General features: G+C 43.8%; 3 non-coding genes across 3 annotated transcripts in view; all 3 read left to right on the top strand.

The window, feature by feature from the left end:
* The first annotated feature begins 6,111 nt into the window (after positions 1 to 6,111).
* On the top strand, positions 6,112 to 8,032 carry LOC148165219 (small subunit ribosomal RNA). The gene has a single exon (XR_015771663.1). It is a non-coding gene; the product is annotated as a small subunit ribosomal RNA (ribosomal RNA).
* A 1,623-nt stretch (positions 8,033 to 9,655) lies between these two features.
* Positions 9,656 to 9,812, top strand: LOC148165220 (5.8S ribosomal RNA). Its single transcript, XR_015771662.1, has one exon. It is a non-coding gene; the product is annotated as a 5.8S ribosomal RNA (ribosomal RNA).
* A 658-nt stretch (positions 9,813 to 10,470) lies between these two features.
* Positions 10,471 to 12,500, top strand: part of LOC148165221 (large subunit ribosomal RNA) — a 4,039-nt gene continuing 2,009 nt past the window's right edge. Inside the window, exon 1 of the ribosomal RNA XR_015771664.1 lies at positions 10,471 to 12,500. This exon is cut by the window's right edge and continues 2,009 nt beyond it. This is a non-coding gene — a ribosomal RNA (large subunit ribosomal RNA).

Consider the following 12,500-nt stretch of genomic DNA (forward strand, 5'->3'; position numbering starts at 1 on the left):
ATGTAAAATAAAGGAAAAAACAGTAATTTTTGACATTTCTGAAGTTCCAGACCTGACACATAGATGACGCCATTTTAGGGTCAGGTCAGGTCAAATTATGCTTAAAATTCAAGAAAAATACGTAAATTAACCCAGAATCTTGTAATTTTTGACATTTCTGAAGTTCCAGACCTGTCATATAGATGGCGCCATTTTTGAGTTAAAATAGGCGCCAAAATTCAAAAACAATATGTAAAATAAAGGAAAAAACAGTAATTTTTGACATTTCTGAAGTTCCAGACCTGACACATAGATGGCGCCATTTTAGGGTCAGGTCAGGTCAAATTATGCTTAAAATTCAAGAAAAATACGTAAATTAACCCAGAATCTTGTAATTTTTGACATTTCTGAAGTTCCAGACCTGTCATATAGATGGCGCCACTAAATTATGTTTTCGACTAACAGGTGGCGATACCAACATTAATAGTTACAGAAAGCTGTAATTTTTTTGACTTTCAAGTTTAGGTAACTGTTCTACAGATGGCGCCAGCATTGCTACAAATACAGGAACCTGTAGTTGTTTTTTGACATTTGACATCTTGACCTAATCTATAGGTCTAAAGATCAGCAATAGAATGGACTTCAAAGTTGATAATAAAGCTTTATTTTTATTATATATCGTAAATGGATTGTGTTTAAGCATAACGTTTGAATGGTTATGCAACCGCGGAAACTAATTGTTGCCGAACTTTCGTCTTTCCTTTGCATTCTTGAATAACGGAAATATAGATGGATTATTTTTGTGCATGAATTTTAAATTGTTATGCAACCATGAAAACACTAATTATTTTCTTTTTTCGGAGTTTTTTCAGATTATTGAAAGTCTGACACAAAACCTGTCCGTAACTGCGGCGTTCTCGCCAAACGCTACAGCTTGAAAAATCTAAAATTCGCATAGTCTAAATGTCCGAGAAAAATCGAAATTAAATGAAAACGAACAAAAGTTCGGACCGAACTAACATTAATCGAAAGTGGATGTCATAATTTTAAGTCCCTAACTAAACGGGATCTAAAACCCTTTCGAAACTGTGGCGTTCGAATTTTGATGAAAATTATTCCAAGTCCAAAGTCGGAACTGAAGCGTTCACATTGAACGCTACAGTTTCGAGAATCTATTCGGAACTGAAGCGTTCATATTGAACGCTACAGTTTCGAGAATCTATTCGGAACTGAAGCGTTCACATTGAACGCTACAGTTTCGAGAATCTATTCGGAACTGAAGCGTTCACATTGAACGCTACAGTTTCGAGAATCTATTCGGAACTGAGGCGTTCACTTTGAACGTTACAGTTTCGAAAGGACAAAATTAACAAAGACCAAAAGTCCGAGAAAAATTGAAATTAAATGGAAATGAACAAAAGTTCGGACCGAACTAACATTAATCGAAAGTGGATGTCATAATTTTAAGTCCCTAACTAAACGGGATCTAAAACCCTTTCGAAACTGTGGCGTTCGAATTTTGATGAAAATTATTCTAAGTCCAAAGTCGGAACTGAAGCGTTCACATTGAACGCTACAGTTTCGAAAATCTATTCGGAACTGAAGCGTTCACACTGGCGATTGCTTATGCAACCATGAAAGCAGAAATATGAAACGCTACAGTTTCGAAAACTCATTCGGAACTGAAGCGTTCACACTGGCGATTGTTTATGCAACCATGAAAGCACAAAAATGAAACGCCACAGTTGCGAAAACTCATTCGGAACTGATGCGTTTACACCGAACGCTACAGTTTTGAAACCTCGTTCGGAACTGATGCGTTCAAAAATGTCGAAATTTTTACAAGTCCAGTTTCGGAACTGTAGCGACTGCATGGACTTAGCGCGAAAAGGACACATTCAGTGGGAACTGTAGCGGTAGGGACCCGTAAAAAAAATAATAAAATATTTTATTTTTTGCTTTTTACCTTCCGTATACACATTTTTTTTTTTTTTTTTTTTTTTTTTTTTTTTTTTTTTTTTTAAGTCCAAATTGGGAACTGTAGCGGTCAACAGAAAAAAAAACTTTTTCCATCAACCACATACAATTCCCATTTTTAATATAATATTATTATTTATATTAATATTATAATTATTCATAATATATTACTGAACATTTGCTTCTCCTCAGTTTCGTTCTTTGGTTTCCAATATCATTCACTTGATCATATTTAATTCAAGCTTGTTATCGGAGGAGAAACAAGTCTTTCACAATTTTCACCAGTTCTGCTTACCATGTGACGGATCTTTTGTTTTTCAACGGGCGGAACAATAATCGAGATTTTTACTGCTTGGTGTTTCGGGCTTTGTGTTTTATTTTATAGATCCGTCACATTATTCAAGTAAATTATTCAATTCAATTTGTCGTCTGCATTAGAGTCAAGATTATTAATTTCATCTCATTTGCAGACGACTTTGGATAAGAGCACTGGGTGGTCACGTTTTTTAACTAGCGGTGAATTAGCTAATTCGTTCGCAAAATGCACGTTACAGGCGGACTAATTCACATTTCGCTATTCATCGAGAAATTTTTATTCACAGCGGTATATTGTCTTTCTAGAGATTTACCACTTTTTATTTCATCGATGTATTTTTATTTTTAATTTAGCATAATATCATTAAACGGGGTCGCGATGTACGAGAGGTAACAGATCGTACGGACGCGCACATTTGATTTCATGTCAATCCATTCATCGTGCGTACTTGTCCGTCATCGCTGCCACTTACCATCAGTACTCCCTATATATGCCGCCGCGGCAGCGATCAGCTCTGAATCGCTCGATGCGTGAAACGATCGAAATCCCATAGTGCGCCGGCCGCTCGCTATGGGCGAGGGGTAGAGTAAAACGGTCTGATCGCTCGGTGCAAAAGTCCGTTTGGGTACTTAGAGACGGAATTTTAAAATTCTGATTTCGCAGATCAATTTCAAGGATTATTAGGACTCGAATGCTGTCGACCATGTTTTGTAAAAAAAGTTTTTTACGTTTTTACGGCAATTTGACTGAACGCTACAGTTTCGAAAAAAAGTCGGAACTGTGGCGTTCGATCGAAATTTTTCCAAGTCCGAAGTCGAAACTGTAGCGTTCGAACAAAATTTTTCTAAGTCCGAAGTCGAAACTGTAGCGGTCGACCAAAATTTTTCTAAGTCCGATTCGAAACTGTAGCGTTCGAACAAAATTTTTCTAAGTCCGAAGTCGAAACTGTAGCGTTCGGCGCTCATTCGTCTAAGTCCGAACTCGGAAGTGTAGCGGTTGACAAATTTACATTGACCAAAAGTCCGAGAAAAATCGAAATTAAATCCAAACGAACAAATGTTTGGGTCGAACTAGCATCGATAGAAGGTAGATTTTATAATTTCAAGCTCCTAATTAAACGGGATCTAAAACCCTCTGGAAACTGAGGCGTTCGAAATTTTGATGAAAATTTTTCTAAGTCCGAAATAGGAACTGTGGCGGTCGAGCGAAATTTTTCTAAGTCCGTAGTCGAAACTGAGGTGTTCGAATTTTTGATAAAAATTTTTCTAAGTCTCATGTTGGAACTGTGGCGGTCGAGCGAAATTTTTCCAAGTCCGAAGTCGAAACTGTAGCGTTCGAACGAAATTTTTCTAAGTCCGAAGTCGAAACTGTAGCGTTCGGCGCTCATTCGTCTAAGTCCGAAGTCGGAAGTGTAGCGGTTGACAAATTTACATTGACCAAAAGTACGAGAAAAATCGAAATTAAATGCAAACGAACAAATGTTTGGGTCGAACTAACATCGATAGAAGGTAGATTTTATAATTTCAAGCTTCTAATTAAACGGGATCTAAAACCCTCTGGAAACTGAGGCGTTCAAAATTTTCATCAAAATTTTTCTAAGACCGAAGTAGGAACTGTGGCGGTTGACCGAAATTTTTCTAAGTCCGTAGTCGAAACTGAGGTGATCGAATTTTTGATGAAAATTTTTCTAAGTCTCATGTTGGAACTGTGGCGGTCGAGCGAAATTTTTCTAAGTCCGAAGTCGAAACTGTAGCGTTCGAACGAAATTTTTCTAAGTCCGAAGTCGAAACTGTAGCGGTCGACCAAAATTTTTCTAAGTCCGATTCGAAACTGAGGCGTTCGACCGAAATTTTTCTAAGTCCAATTCGAAACTGTGGCGGTCGAGCGAAATTTTTCTAAGTCCGAAGTCGAAACTGTAGCGTTCGGCGCTCATTCGTCTAAGTCCGAAGTCGGAAGTGTAGCGGTTGATAAATTTACATTGACCAAAAGTCCGAGAAAAATCGAAATTAAATGCAAACGAACAAAAGTTACGGTCGAACTAACACCAAACAAGGGTGGCTGTGATAATTTCAAACCCCTAACTAAACGGGATCTAAAACCCTCTGGAAACTGAGGCGTTCGAAATTTTGATGAAAATTATTCTAAGTCCGAAGTCGGAACTGAGGTGTTCGGTCGAAATGCCGTAAAAACGTAAAAAATATTTTTTTCAAAACACCGTTAACGGCATTCGAGTCCTAATGACCCTTGAAATTGATCTGCGAAATCAGAATTTTAAAATTCCGTCTCTAAGTACCCAAACGGACTTTTGCACCGAGCGATCAGACCGATTTACCCGACCCCTCGCCCATAGCGAGCGGCCGGCGCGCTATGGGATTTCGACCGTTTCGCGCATCGAGTGATTCAGAGCTGAACGCTGCCGCGCTGGCATATATAGGGATAGTAGTGGTGGTATGTAGCAGCGGACAAAAGCGTACGATCGAAATGTGATTTTATGTGCGTCCGATTATCTTGTTACCTCTCGTACACCGCGACTTACCCGTAGTTGGGACGATGGCCGGAATGTGTACCCTGTGGACCCACCATCGTTTGAGGGATGACAAATCTTGCCATTGACCATGCACAGCGAGATTGCGGATGCGGCGAGCGTTTCTATGTTAGCGGTCCAAATGCAATCAAAGATTTTATGTGTTCGTGTCAGAACGACCAAAAATTAACAAATGCGTCAACTCACTAAAGTCCGAGCGAGAATTTTGAAATAAATAAAATTTCATAAACTCGTAACGTGTGAATATTTCTAAAGAGAAATCTCACAATAAACCGTCGCTTTCAATCTAGCGAAGAGTATGGAGAATGTTTGAACTTTTGCTTGTCGACGACGATATTTTTTCTTTACGATAAAATTTCAAGTCGATGTGCCCAAAAATCTCTAAATTTTGAACTGGGAAATTATTTCTTCGTCCGATGAATCGCATTGATCTCTGTTTTTGACGAAAAAAAGACGGATAAAATGCAGCATTCAATCAAGGATATAAAATAAAAGAAAAATTTTCCGTAAAAACTATATTACAATGGAGGATTATGTTTCTACTTTTCGTCCGATGAGTCGCAACAAAAATAAGTAATCCATCCGTCGTTGTTCGTTTAGTCGATCTGAATGCACTGTAAAAATTTATTAAAGTAAAATGTTACGTTGCATTTCATGAATTTTGACAAACGTGTACCGAAATGTGTACAAATTATTTATTTCGACGACGACGACAACTTAGAACGGATGAATAAAATTAATTGTTGCAAGATTCAAACAAGGATGAAAAAGTCATAGAAAATTATTCCGTAACCATGATATTGGATTATTTTTTCTTCACTCTCTCCTCCGATGAGTCGCAACAAATAAAAATCCATAAATCAATTCATCCGTCGTTGTTCGTTTAGTCGATCTGAATGCACTGTAAAAATTTATTAAAGTAAAAATGTTACGTTGCATTTCATGAATTTTGACAAACGTGTACCCCGAAGTGTGTACAAATTATTTATTTCGACGACGACGACAACTTAGAACGGATGAATAAGAATAAAATTGTTGCAGGAGATTCAATCAAGGATGATGTGAGAAAAATGTCGAAAAATTTTCCATCCAGAAAGATCGCGTGGCGTTACGTCTCTTCTTACGAGGTTTTCGTTTCGCAGACACGCACACTTTCTTCAAAACAATAATAGGAAAGTGTTCAGTTTTTTATAAGAGCAGCAGGTGTCTTTCCGAAATTCTACGATTATTGTAGCTTATATGACTAGAAGGAAAGAAAGACTAAAACTCTCTTATTTTAAAACAAGAACGCAGTTCCCTGGTTGATCCTGCCAGTAGTCATATGCTTGTCTCAAAGATTAAGCCATGCATGTCTCAGTACAAGCCAAATTAAGGTGAAACCGCGAAAGGCTCATTAAATCAGTTATGGTTCCTTAGATCGTACCCACATTTACTTGGATAACTGTGGTAATTCTAGAGCTAATACATGCAAACAGAGCTCCAACCGGAAACGGAAGGAGCGCTTTTATTAGATCAAAACCAATCGGTGGCGGTCTCCGTCATCGTACAACTTGGTGACTCTGAATAACTTTACGCTGATCGCACGGTCTCGCACCGGCGACGCATCTTTCAAATGTCTGCCTTATCAACTGTCGATGGTAGGTTCTGCGCCTACCATGGTTGTAACGGGTAACGGGGAATCAGGGTTCGATTCCGGAGAGGGAGCCTGAGAAACGGCTACCACATCCAAGGAAGGCAGCAGGCGCGCAAATTACCCACTCCCGGCACGGGGAGGTAGTGACGAAAAATAACGATACGGGACTCATCCGAGGCCCCGTAATCGGAATGAGTACACTCTAAACCCTTTAACGAGGATCAATTGGAGGGCAAGTCTGGTGCCAGCAGCCGCGGTAATTCCAGCTCCAATAGCGTATATTAAAGTTGTTGCGGTTAAAAAGCTCGTAGTCGAATCTGTGTCCCGCGCCGCCGGTTCATCGTTCGCGGTGTCAACTGGCGTGCCGCGGGACGTCCTGCCGGTGGGCTTAGCTCGAGAGGGCGGCCCAACTCAATCCCGCCGCGGTGCTCTTCATTGAGTGTCGAGGTGGGCCGGCACGTTTACTTTGAACAAATTAGAGTGCTTAAAGCAGGCTAAAACTTCGCCTGAATACTGTGTGCATGGAATAATGGAATAGGACCTCGGTTCTATTTTGTTGGTTTTCGGAACCCCGAGGTAATGATTAATAGGAACGGATGGGGGCATTCGTATTGCGACGTTAGAGGTGAAATTCTTGGATCGTCGCAAGACGGACAGAAGCGAAAGCATTTGCCAAAAACGCTTTCATTGATCAAGAACGAAAGTTAGAGGTTCGAAGGCGATCAGATACCGCCCTAGTTCTAACCATAAACGATGCCAGCTAGCGATCCGCCGACGTTCTTCCGATGACTCGGCGGGCAGCTTCCGGGAAACCAAAGCTTTTGGGTTCCGGGGGAAGTATGGTTGCAAAGCTGAAACTTAAAGGAATTGACGGAAGGGCACCACCAGGAGTGGAGCCTGCGGCTTAATTTGACTCAACACGGGAAACCTCACCAGGCCCGGACACCGGAAGGATTGACAGATTGAGAGCTCTTTCTTGATTCGGTGGGTGGTGGTGCATGGCCGTTCTTAGTTGGTGGAGCGATTTGTCTGGTTAATTCCGATAACGAACGAGACTCTAGCCTGCTAAATAGGCGTATTTCGACATCCCAAAGGCCCGTCGATCCTGGGTTCGCCCGGTGGTCGTGCGCGGTTTTTACTGTCGGCGTACAAACAATTCTTCTTAGAGGGACAGGCGGCTTCTAGCCGCACGAGATTGAGCAATAACAGGTCTGTGATGCCCTTAGATGTTCTGGGCCGCACGCGCGCTACACTGAAGGAATCAGCGTGTCCTCCCTGACCGAGCGGTCCGGGTAACCCGCTGAACCTCCTTCGTGCTAGGGATTGGGGCTTGCAATTGTTCCCCATGAACGAGGAATTCCCAGTAAGCGTGAGTCATAAGCTCGCGTTGATTACGTCCCTGCCCTTTGTACACACCGCCCGTCGCTACTACCGATTGAATGATTTAGTGAGGTCTTCGGACCGGTACGCGATGGCGTTTCGACGTCGTCGATGTCGCTGGGAAGATGACCAAACTTGATCATTTAGAGGAAGTAAAAGTCGTAACAAGGTTTCCGTAGGTGAACCTGCGGAAGGATCATTAACGTGTCCTCGTACACACGAATTTTGACATATGTATAATTTATTATTATGCATTTTCATTTGATCGTGTCGATGTACACTTTATGTTTTTACAACACCGTCGTCGATGACATGGAGTCGACGGCACGATCTTTTGTCGTGCCGTTGCTTGTTTCTTTTTGAAACACCGTGTGTACGACGTTTTGAACTACGAATCGTACATATTCGGAAAAACAATAGCGTTACGCTGGCCCGCAGCGCCGGTCCTTGCGATCGAGTTTTTCACCTTTTTTGAACGAGAAAAACCGAATTCGCTCGGGCATACGGCTGTTTCTTCGGGTACCTAGATTTTTTGATTTTTTTTGTACTATCTCTCGATCTTTTCCAATGATGGAAAGAAGGAGGGACGCTTTCGGTTTTTCGACCGGATCGCGGAAAGTTGTGAACTCCACCGCGAAAGTCGAAAGACGTTAGAAGTCCTCTTTTTTCGGACACACGGAGAGGATGTAGCAGAGTAGTCGAGAAAGAAGAAAATCGCAGGTGTCGAATTAGGTTACGACACCGTGGGTTTTAAATGATTTACGCCCGGCTACGGGACCGGCGAGAAACGCTCCCGATTCTACGATTCGCGTGAATGATGTTCGTCGTTAGACGCTTCAAAGAGTTTTTTGAAAGCGCCGTTAAACGAGCGATCGCACACACATCACACCTTGCTTTTTTAATGTTTTTGGTAGATGTGGTAAAGTGATTTCGTTAGAAACGGTAAAATTCTCTTTACGGAGCGTACGACTGCACCATTTCAAAATTATATACACCGTCAATCGTCATTAAGTCACGATATAGAACGGTAAACTTGAGGATTTTATGTTAGACGCTCAGTCTGGCACGTCTATAAATTTTTTCGTCAAAATTCACGATCTGTCTTCGGTTTGGCGACGAAAAAATATAGAAAGAAAATTGAAACACGAACACAAAGACCGCCCGCGAAAATCTCTTTTCGCTTACGGCGGATACTAATTCGCTTTTTCATAACGAGTACGATGATGTAATGATGTGTTCATCTCCGATCGATCAAAAACCGTCTCTTCGTCACACTTTTTAAAGTGCTTGACACACACACACGCACACTAAATGAAAGACACAATAAAGGAAAACTACCGAAAATGTAGTTTATGAGAGAAAGCAGCATTATTTATTAAAATTATTGCTGAGAAAAAGGAAATTGGCAAATTCCTAATTAAAATCGTATCGAACATGTCCCATCTTCACACATACATGCTCGTACTTTGCGTGTAAAAGCGGAGACCGCGTGAAAAAGAAAAGTGCTTCTTTTTCGGTGCGCGGATACAAATTTGTGTTTGGGTTAATATTTTTTTTAATTTTTTCGTACGCGTAAAACTGAGACCGACGATCGCGTTCCCTTTCAGACGAGAAAGTACGGACGAAAGACAATTAAGAGCGAGAATCATAAATATCCATACCACAACACCGAAATTTTAGACGTGGCACGTTTCGGAACCACGAAGATCATTTTCGTTTCGGATGTACGCACGTACGCAAAAATTTTTGCAAGACGTGTATAGACAGCTGGACGATCGGCATGATCGGGGTTCTTGTGGAACGAGCGTTTAAATTTTAAAAAGATTACCCTGAACGGTGGATCACTTGGCTCGTGGGTCGATGAAGAACGCAGCTAATTGCGCGTCAACTTGTGAACTGCAGGACACATGAACATCGACATTTCGAACGCACATTGCGGTCCTCGGATATAATGTTCCCGGACCACTCCTGGCTGAGGGTCGTGTCAATTTCAAAGACTGCTCGGTTTTCGTTTTCGGACGAAAACGTCGGAGCGTGTTGGATGTGTTGCGACGCGTCGAATAGGTACTCATTAATGTACGTGATCGTCACTTACGTCACGATATAACGACGCACGCCTCGAACGTGTGCCGAGACGTTTACTCGAGCGTGTTTTTTCGTCAAAAAGGACGGGACGGGTATGCTTTGTATTTTTTTTTACAAAGTCCGTCGGACGTCCACCTTGCGAATCATAAATACGAAAGTGTTTACGTCGGCACATGTTCTTGCGTGGTGTGTCGTAGAATCGTGTGTTTGTGTGCGTTTCTCGTGCAGCGAGTAAATTTGCGCGACATCTTAAGACGCGAAAGCGACCAACTACTACTTGTTGTAGTTGTTGGCTGGTCTTTCGGCGTAGCACGTCCTATTTCTTCAACATGTCGTCATTTAAAAAAAAAAAATGGCGTTTTAAGGTTGAGAACGTTATAGACGGTCGTCGTGTCCGAGACGTGTAATGCAAATCGCGACAGACGTCAGATCGTAAGCGTTTCTGTAAACTTAGCCATTTTTTAAAAAGAAAAATGACGAACACGTATAGCAAGGAATGGGAGACGTGTCGTGATCGTCGAAATGACCGAATGAAAAATTTTTATTTTTCATATGCGACCTCAGAGCAGGTGAGACTACCCGCTGAATTTAAGCATATTACTAAGCGGAGGAAAAGAAACTAACTAGGATTCCCTCAGTAGCGGCGAGCGAACAGGGAGAAGCCCAGCACCGAATCCCGCGGCCGAAACCGGACGCCGGGAAATGTGGTGTTAGGGAGGATCCGTCATCCCGAGATCGTGCGGCGCGTCCAAGTCCATCTTGAACGGGGCCACAGCCCATAGAGGGTGCCAGGCCCGTAGCGACCGCTGCCGATAACGGGAGGATCTCTCCTCAGAGTCGGGTTGCTTGAGAGTGCAGCCCTAAGTGGGTGGTAAACTCCATCTAAGGCTAAATATGACCACGAGACCGATAGCGAACAAGTACCGTGAGGGAAAGTTGAAAAGAACTTTGAAGAGAGAGTTCAATAGTACGTGAAACCGTTCAGGGGTAAACCTGAGAAACCCGAAAGGTCGAAAGGGGAGATTCAGCGTGACTCGATGGCGGCGCTGGACGATCGTGTGACAGATGGCGTACGCGTCGTTTGCACCTTTCGTTTTGTCGATCTGCCGTCGAACGCGTGCACTTCTCCCCCTGTAGGACGTCGCGATCCGTTGAGTGCCGGTCTAAGGCCCGCGGTGGAGCTCGTTCGGACGGTTCGCCGTTCGCCGAATGAACCCGTGGTGTTTCCCGATCGGCTCGCTCGACGGTATACAGATGGCGCGGGGCCGCTACACAGTTAGCGTCCGACCTTCGGCAAGCGCGCCCGTCGTGATGGTGATCGGACCTGGTGCCGGTCCCGTCCCCGGGTGGCTGTTCGCTGAGGTGTTCTCGGACAGACCTCGTTGAAACGCCGATCTGCGACGCTATAGCTTTGGGTACTTTCAGGACCCGTCTTGAAACACGGACCAAGGAGTCTAGCATGTGCGCGAGTCATTGGGATTTAACTAAACCTAAAGGCGCAATGAAAGTGAAGGTCCGCCTTGCGCGGACCAAGGGAGGATGGGCGGTCGTTACGGCTGCCGCCCCGCACTCCCGGGGCGTCTCGTTCTCATTGCGAGAAGAGGCGCACCAAGAGCGTACACGCTGGGACCCGAAAGATGGTGAACTATGCCTGGTCAGGACGAAGTCAGGGGAAACCCTGATGGAGGTCCGTAGCGATTCTGACGTGCAAATCGATCGTCGGAACTGGGTATAGGGGCGAAAGACTAATCGAACCATCTAGTAGCTGGTTCCCTCCGAAGTTTCCCTCAGGATAGCTGGCGCTCATAGCATACGAGTTTCATCCGGTAAAGCGAATGATTAGAGGCATTGGGGTCGAAACGGCCTCAACCTATTCTCAAACTTTAAATGGGTGAGATCTCCGGCTTGCTCGAACTATTGAAGCCGCGAGACTCGAATCAGAGTGCCAAGTGGGCCATTTTTGGTAAGCAGAACTGGCGCTGTGGGATGAACCAAACGCCGAGTTAAAGCGCCTAAATCGACGCTTATGGGATACCATGAAAGGCGTTGGTAACTTAAGACATCAGGACGGTGGCCATGGAAGTCGGAATCCGCCAAGGAGTGTGTAACAACTCACCTGCCGAAGTTACTAGCCCTGAAAATGGATGGCGCTGAAGCGTCGTGCTTATACTCGGCCGTCAGAGGCATGTGCGGTCAGGTTATTAAATTAACCGGCCATGAAGCCCTGACGAGTAGGAGGGTCGCGGCGGTGAGCGCAGAAGGACTGGCCGTGAGGCCGTCTGGAGCCGCCGTCGGTGCAGATCTTGGTGGTAGTAGCAAATACTCCAGCGAGGCCCTGGAGGACTGACGTGGAGAAGGGTTTCGTGTGAACAGCCGTTGCACACGAGTCAGTCGATCCTAAGCCCTAGGCGAAAGCCGATGTTGATGTGGTGTAGATTTTTGTCGTTGGTCGCAATTCGCAATTGTTGACGGAAACGTACGGAATTGTGCACACACCCGATGGGCGAAAGGGAATCCGGTTCCTATTCCGGAACCCGGCAGCGGAACCGTTTATAATTCGGGCCCTCGAAAGAGAGTTCGTCGGG

This window comes from Gnatocerus cornutus, unplaced genomic scaffold, assembly GCF_029298725.1.
Source record: "Gnatocerus cornutus isolate USDA-ARS CGAHR unplaced genomic scaffold, icGnaCorn1.1 ctg00000486.1, whole genome shotgun sequence".
Classification (NCBI taxonomy): domain Eukaryota; kingdom Metazoa; phylum Arthropoda; class Insecta; order Coleoptera; family Tenebrionidae; genus Gnatocerus; species Gnatocerus cornutus.